This window comes from Lathyrus oleraceus, chromosome 3, assembly GCF_024323335.1.
Source record: "Lathyrus oleraceus cultivar Zhongwan6 chromosome 3, CAAS_Psat_ZW6_1.0, whole genome shotgun sequence".
Taxonomy (NCBI): Eukaryota; Viridiplantae; Streptophyta; class Magnoliopsida; order Fabales; family Fabaceae; genus Lathyrus; species Lathyrus oleraceus.
In genome coordinates this window covers 178,158,316-178,166,760 of record NC_066581.1, presented here as the reverse complement: position 1 = coordinate 178,166,760, position 8,445 = coordinate 178,158,316, and the positions used below count along the sequence as shown (strand labels likewise).

At 38.9% G+C, this 8,445-nt stretch overlaps 1 non-coding gene across 1 annotated transcript; it reads right to left on the bottom strand.

Annotated features, from left to right (window-relative positions):
* Nucleotides 1-6,501: 6,501 nt before the first annotated feature.
* On the bottom strand, nucleotides 6,502-6,608 carry LOC127132996 (small nucleolar RNA R71). Its single transcript, XR_007806997.1, has one exon. It is a non-coding gene; the product is annotated as a small nucleolar RNA R71 (small nucleolar RNA).
* Nucleotides 6,609-8,445: the final 1,837 nt, after the last annotated feature.

The following is an 8,445-nucleotide window of genomic DNA, read 5'->3' as shown; positions in this document are numbered from 1 at the left end:
AGCTCTTTCGAGCATCGTCCTTAAGACCCTTTGAACTGATCTAAGAATAATATACAAAAAATATTGGGTGCGATGGGACGTCATCACTCAGCAAGAACGTGATGTCATCCGACCCAACCCATAGGTTGATGGATGTGCCACAAGAATGCATCACCACTTACTATAGTTTGATGGATGATGATGTTTCAAATCAGATAGAGCAGACCTCGAGGTCTATATAGAAAACATGATCATGAAGACCTAAGAAGAGGGAAACCACTACAACAACCTGGAGGACGTCTTGAATTCAATCAAGAAGTACAAGACGTGGATGAACCCCGCCAAGTGTTCATTTGGCGTCCAAAAAGTACAATTCTTGGGATTCATGTTAACCAGGAGAGAAATATAAGCCAACCTGAGTAAGTTCAGACCATCATTGCTATGAGGAGTCCTATCTCAATGAAAAAGGTTCAATAATTGACAAGACAATTAGTCCTCCTCTCCCAAATCCTTTCTTGTGTGGGGACAAAGCTTTCTATTTCTTTGCCACCTTGAAGAAAAGAGAGAAGTTTGAGTGGATAGAGAAATGTTAGGAGACATTCTCAAAGCTTAATATTTTATTGGTGATGCCCCCGATCTTGACCCGCCTGTCTAAGGGCATGTAGTTGTTCTTGTACCTATGACTAATTGACAGAGCAATGAGTTATGTGCTCGTCCAAGAAAAATAAAGTAGTGACCAACTGATCTACTTCTACACCAAGGTGTTAAAAGGCGCATAACTAAGCTACCAAAAGATAGATAAATTAACATTGGTGGTGGTGATAACATAAAGGAAGTGTAGGCTCTACTTCCAAGGGCACATGATGATGGTAAAAAGAAACTATCTCATTCTCCTTATATTGAAAAAGATGAATTTGGCATGAAGAATGGTGTCTTGGTATGTTGAGTTATCAAAATATGACATTCACTTCCTCCCAAAGGGCAATATAAAATCTCATTTGTTGGTAGATTTTCTAGTGGACCTCGTCTCCTCAATGGGTGGGAAATCCCTTCACGTGTGGGCCCTATTAGTGGATGACACATCAAACATGAAAGAAACCACAACCAAGATGTGGTAGAAGGCTGACAGAATATTCTCATACAACACTGTCTAAGGTTTGAGTTCAAATACATCAATAATTAGGAAGAATATGAAGCCTTAATCGACACGATGCCTCTAGCCAGAGAAATAAATCTGTCCAATTTAAAGCTAGAAGTGAATCTTAACGGTCACTATCCAAGTCATTGGAGATTACTAGATGAAGGATGAACAACTCATCAAATACATTTAGAGAGTATAATATATGGCCACACATTTTAAATTCTTTGCAATGATCTATGTGCCTAGAGAGAAAAATGTTCAGGATAATCTTTTACAAAGCTCGACATCACTAAGAAGTGCGAACACAACAAGACAATAATTGAAATTCTGGTATCAGATATGAGATGTCGAAGGTAATGTCACGACACTAATATCTGAACAATATAAACATGATAAAAGATAAAGAGCAGTAATACAAGTGACACAAGCAATTGTTAACCCAGTTCGGTGCAAATTCACCTACGTCTGGGGGCTACCAAGCCAGGAAGGAAATCCACTAAACAAAATTAGTTCAAAGACTCTCAGTAAATAACTTCAAGTTACAGTCTTTTCACCTAATCTCTACCCGTGTGACTTCTATCTAAGAACTCCTAGATATGAGATCTTACTCACTCCCCCTCAATCACAGCAGTGATGTAAAACAAGTATTACAATGAAAGAAGACACTCTTCAAGAACACATACTTGATCTTGCTTCAAAGCTTCAACCAAGTAATCACACACTCATGCTTCAAAGCTTTGAGTGGACAAATTACAACTCAAAATCAGTCCAATTCAATCATCCATGGATGAATGAATGACTCACAATACACACGACCACACAAGACTAAAACCCTTATTCTCTCTCAATATTTCGTTTGTTATTTCTTGTGTGTTAAAACCAGGTATTCCATGCCCTTTTTATAGAAGTGTTTGGCTGGACTTGGACATCACAAAACCCTAAAACTATTTTTCATTCATATCTTCTCATGACAGCTGATTATATTTTGTTGGAAAATAAGTCAATATGGTTTTAATTACTGATTGAAAGCGCGTTCAATCATTACATCAATCTCACATAGATTAGCATAAAAAACACAATCGCATAATACATAACATTCAGACTGAATATTCTGTATACAGATGTCATGACATCGGGTTTGACATCTCAGTAAAATCCTGCACATTCATATTTTGAACACCCTGCAGGAACATGTTATCTCATGTCAAGACAACACTTGTGACAACTTGTGAACACTCTAGGTTTTACCAAAATTGCTGACAACACATAGAACCAACAAACTCCCCCTTTGGAAAATTTTGGCTAAAACATACATCATACCATTTGTTCACAAGATAATAACCACATCAGCAGTTTAGCAGTAGAAGTATTAAAACGCACATTACTAGCTAAAATAGCAATTAGTAAACACATATTAAACACACATTCCCTCGTGCTCCTTCTCCCCCTCAGTCTGCTCAACACAGACATCTCCTTCAACATCACTTGTAACAAATACCTCCCCATCTGACATCACCTGTACTACACAGATTATCTCCAACAAACATCCTTTTCAACATCATCTGTCATCTATTTATAGCATAGCTACTTTAGCTACAGCTCCTTTAGCTACTTCTCCCCCTTTTTAGCCAAAAGAGACCAAAGAGACCAATGAGACAAAATAAATGTCTATTAGTCAAACAGAATGTCACATAGAATGTCAAAACATATGTTAGGTGTTACAGAACCACAAACATACACAGCTTAACAAGCTGAGATAAAAATCCAAAGAAATAAAAAAAACCCAGAAAAAATACATCAAGGCATCAAAACAAGACTGCCAAAAGAACCACCATCAAAACATCCAGAACAACACACCATCAGAATAGTGGGGGACAACTTCAACACAACTAGTCAAAGGAGCTTGCATCTTCATCCGCTTCAGAACCAGAACTGCCACTTGATTCATCTTGAGATTCAGACCTCTCACTAGAGGTTTGGGCTTCTGTTTCCTTGGCTTGTTGTCGCAACCTAAAAAATATTAGTGCGAAAAAACAACCGGCAAAAAAGAAATGACAGAAGAGTCACCACCGTGCGTTATTTATCCCAAAGGAAGGAAAGGAAACGCTCGAAGAAAACCTGAAGAAAGAGGAAAGGAAAAGACAAAGTCTCGCAACCAAATCTTGGGTTCGGGAGTCGATTATGCGAAGGGAAGGTATTAGCACCCCTACGCATCCGTAGTACTCTACGGGATCCACTCTTGTTGTTCTCGTCTAAAGGGTGTGTGAATATCTAATGTACTATTTACTAAAAGAAAGGGGTCAAAAGAAAATGACTCGCACGGATGTCGCATCCACTGCATACGTATCTCATATGAATATGAAAATCAGAGTCTTCGTAGCTCGGCTACCTATGGGTGAAAGAGATGTGTGCTCGCTAAGACGTCGCGTCTTATGCCTACGTATCTCATCGGGAATGAGAATCAGAGCAAAATGTAGTTCAGTTAACTACGGGAACAAAGGTCTCGATTGCAACTAGGGCAAGAGAAAGGGAAGGTCTCGATCGCAACGAGCGCGAGAGAAAAGAATCGCAACAAGGGCGAGAGAAAAGAATCGCAACAAGGGCGAAAGCAAACAAGGATTAGTTGTTAGTCGTCAGTCGAAACTCGGCAAGACATCGCATCTCGTGCCTACGTATCTCATCTGAACATGAGAATCAGAGTTGTCGTAGTTCGACTACATAGGGGTTGAGGATTGCCATCTGAACATGGACTTACAAAGGAGGACACCAGTTGTGTCAAAGGAAAGTGGGAAATGTGTTCACGTCCTAGCAGTAGGTGTCGCAGCTCGCTGAATCGAGTTTTAGGCAGTTACCTCTTTGCAATAGAACGAAGTGACATGCCATAAGATCGGAGACGCACAGACGGTCTAAAAAATGGGGGAGCTCTGCCCAAGAGTTGTCATGCAATGTGGACCTAAGTGTTAGGATTTACAAATGGGAACATGATAACATGAAATAATATCACATTCTAGGACTCAATTTAATTAAATTAAATTATTATTTACTTCAATTTATTTCATTTTATTCGATATTACTCGGTATTTTCTTTCTATTTATCTCAGGTAGTTTATTTGAAGCACAAGTGAAAAAGGAAGAAAAGGAGGTGCAAAAAGGAATGAAAAGAAGCAAATATCAAAAGCCAAAGCCCAGCCCAAAAGCACAGGCGCTGCGCCTGTGACGAGCGTCACACAGGCTGTGACGAGCGTCACGCTTTGCCCACTTGTGTTACGAGCGTAACACATGGTGTGACGGACGTCACACCATTCTCCTATATTTTTGGCTTCAGAAGCGCAACAAAGATGTTGAGGCCTATTGTTACGCTTGACCATTTGCAACGTGAAGACCCTTTACGCGGAAGACCTTTGGAAACAGTTACAACAAGTGACCAATATAAATAGTAGTTTTTGGCAAACCCTACGAGACTCTTCTTCGCCGTTTTTAGCCACTTAATTCAATTTTCTTCTTCCAGCCGTGCGAGCATATCATTATTTTTCCTTTACTGTTTTTGCTTTTTAATTGCAGTTTTTATTTTTAGTTTCTTTTCCAGTTAAGCTTTAAGTACTTAATTAATTCTTTTTCGCACAATAGTTTCTACACCGGAAACTATTGTGTACCTTTCACTAGATCTAACCTTACGTTAGACCCTAGATTTTTTTTATTCCTTCAATTTTATTTTCCTGTCCGATTGAAGAATTCAAGAACAAATCCAACCGGTCTGTGGTGGAGTGTTCAAGACTGCTATTTAATTACTCAGGTTCTTTAATTATAGTTTGAATTTATATATGCTTTATTTTACTGTTTATTTATGTTATCTGCCTGAGATGGAATTATTTATGCATGCTGATTATTTAGATCTGTTTAGTATGTCTGGCTAATTTATTTAGGTATCGGTATGTAAAGTAAGCGGAATGAAGGAATCAAAACTAAGTTGGTTTAATTACATTTAAAAATAAAATCACTCTTTTTACGGTCTCAATTTACAGGTTTAATAACAAGGTTTTGTACGAAAGTAAAAGACATAAAGAAGTTAAAATCAATAGAACGAGAGTTTGAGTTTTTAACTGGACAGTGTAAATTGGACATTAATTCTAGATCAGGGCGAGAGCAAATTTTTAGAGTTAATTAAATTCTAATCTTTTTCAAAAAGTATTTTTAAAGGTTGAATGTGAGGACGAGAGTTAAGCATTTGAATTTAATTGTATAACCTAAGTCAATAGAGCGAGAGTTTGAGACAAGGGTGTTTAAACGATTAGTGTTTTCTTAAAAAGAGTTTCTACGGATTCTCTTGTTTTCAAAAAGTGATTTTGGACTTAACTAATAAGTGACAACTATGTTAATATAAAATCATAGTTTATTCAACAGAGAGAGAGTTTGAGAAAAGGCTTTTAATCAATAGTGTCTACTGAAAAGATTTATTTTAAAACCAAGAAACCAACGAAGAATTGATTCCCTAATTACGACGAACTACATACCGATATCCGCTTATTTGATATTTAATTTAGATCTTATTTTAGTTTTAATTTCCCCCCCAAACAATCAAAGTATTATCCGCCTTAGCTTTACGAAGTAACCTTAGAAAACGGTATATCGATTCATAAGTCCCTGTGGGATCGATATCTTTTAAAACTACGCGATAGAACTGTGCACTTGCAGTTTGTACCCCAAATTCGACTCATTAAGTCGCGATCAAGTTTTTGGCGCCGTTGCCGGGGACTTTTATTTAGTCGATATCGTAACTCTTCTGTTACGCTGTAGAGACTAAGGCTTATTTTTCTTTTCTTTTCTTTCTTTCGTTGATTTGTATTCCACATACTCGTTCACAAGGCGAGCCGTTCTACTTACGAATCAACGATATCGAACTATATCTCCGAGTCTTACGACGAATTCGAGAATATCGTGCTGCAAACAATCTCCCTCCTAGCGAAATTCCTGATCTCAAAAATCTTTTCCCTTCGATACCCGAGATGGCAGAACCAGCTCGTGCTCTTCGAGATTATGCCGCTCCATCGCAAGATGAGCCGCATTCGAGTATTTCTCCACCCGCAATCGAAGCAAACAACTTCGAACTTAAACCTTCACTGTTGCAGGCAGTGCAACAGAACCAATTCTCTGGAAATCCTACCGAGGATCCAAACTTTCATTTATCCGTGTTTGTCCAATACGCTGATACTGTTAAAGCTAATGGTGTCACTTCAGAGGCAATTCGACTTCGTCTTTTTCCCTTCTCGTTAAGAGATAGCACTAGAAGATGGCTTCAATCTCTTCCTTCCAACTCAGTCACAACATGGAACGAGTTGAAGAAAGTCTTTCTTGCCCGATATTTTCCGCCGAGCAAAACAGCTATGTTGAGAGCCTAGATAAATGGATTTAAACAGAAAGATAACGAGTCTCTCTTCGAAGCATGGGAAAGATACAAAGATATGATGAGACTTTGTCCACACCATGGTTTAGAGGACTGGTTAGTAATTCATACCTTCTATAATGGTCTCCTATACAACACGAGGTTAACAATAGACGCCGCCGCAGGTGGGGCACTAATGAACAAACCTTATGCTGATGCTTACCAACTTATCGAAAGCATGGCCCAGAACCACTATCAGTGGGGAAGCGAACGAACAGTGGTAGAAAAACCTCAAACGAAAACTGGCATGTACGAGATAAGTAACCTTGATCATGTTAATGCAAAAGTGGATGCTCTGGTCCAGAAAATTGAAAGTTTAAATGTATCACCTCCAGCCACCGTGGTAGCCATAACTCAGAACTGCGAAGTCTGTGGAATCCAAGGTCACACTCCTGCAGATTGTCAACTCCTAACAGGAATCCAAGCGGAGCAAGTGAACTATGCTCAAGGAAGCCCCTACTCGCATACCTATAACTCAAACTGGAAGAATCATCCCAATTTTTCATATAAGAGCAATAACGCTTTATACGCACCTGGACAATCTCCAAATCAAGCCCCAGCTATACCTCCGGGATATCAAAAGCCGATCCCATCTACACCTAACAATAACACCCCTAGGAAATCCAACTTGGAAATTATGATGGAAAACTTTATAGCTTCTCAACAGCAAACCAATAAGGACTTCTTAAACCAGAATGTACACACTGGCGAACAAATTAAACAACTAGCAAGTAAAGTAGATGCCCTGGCTACCCATAACAAAATGCTGGAAACGCAAATATCACAAGTAGCTCAATAACAAGCACCTACTGCTGCCCCAACTGGTACATTTCCTGGACAACCCCAACCTAACCCGAGAAGCCACACTCATGCAATTATACTGAGAAGTGGAACGGAAGTGGAAGGACCGTCTGATCCAAGGGTAGAAAACCAAAACTCTGAAAAGTCAACTGAGGAGGAAAGTGAACCTAAGGAAAAGGAAGAGAGTAATAAGGAAACCATAGAAAAGAAGGAACCTTATGTACCTCCACCACCCTATAAACCACCTATCCCTTACCCTCAAAGGCTTATTAAAACCAAAGATGCGGGCCAATTTAAAAAATTTGTTGACCTACTGAAACAATTAAACGTCACAATTCCGTTTACAGAAGCTATTACGCAGATGCCCTCATATGCCAAGTTCTTAAAAGAAATTCTTTCTAATAAAAGGAAACTTGAAGATAGCGAAACCGTTACACTCACTGCTGAATGTAGCGCTATAATCCAGAATATGCCTCCTAAACTCAAAGACCCAGGTAGTTTCTCTATACCCTGTCACATAGGAAAATTTGTCATCGACAAAGCCTTATGCGATTTAGGAGCCGGTATTAGTGTTATGCCTTTATCCATATGCAAGAAACTGGAAATGGGAGAATTAAGACCAACTAAAATGTCTGTGCAACTAGCAGATCGTTCCGTTAGATATCCTATAGGAATTCTTGAAAACGTTCCCGTGCGCATAGGTCAATTCTACATTCCAACCGATTTTATAATTATGGACATTAGAGAAGATGAAGTTACACCCATTATACTGGGAAGACCGTTCTTAGCAACTGCCGGTGCAATCATAGACGTAAAACGAGGACGACTCACTTTCGAAGTAGGAGAAGAGAAAATTGAGTTAATTCTTTCCAAATTTTTGAAAGCACTTGTAATAGAAGATTCATGTTACTTCATGGATATCATCGATGAATGCATAAAAGAAACAGAGTTAGAAAAAGACAAATCATCTGACTATCTTGTAGAAAACAAACTTAACCAATGTTTAGCAATAACACCGGACCCTACGCAATGCCTTAAGAAACCAACCCTAGACCTGAAAACACTTCCCAAAAACCTGAGATAT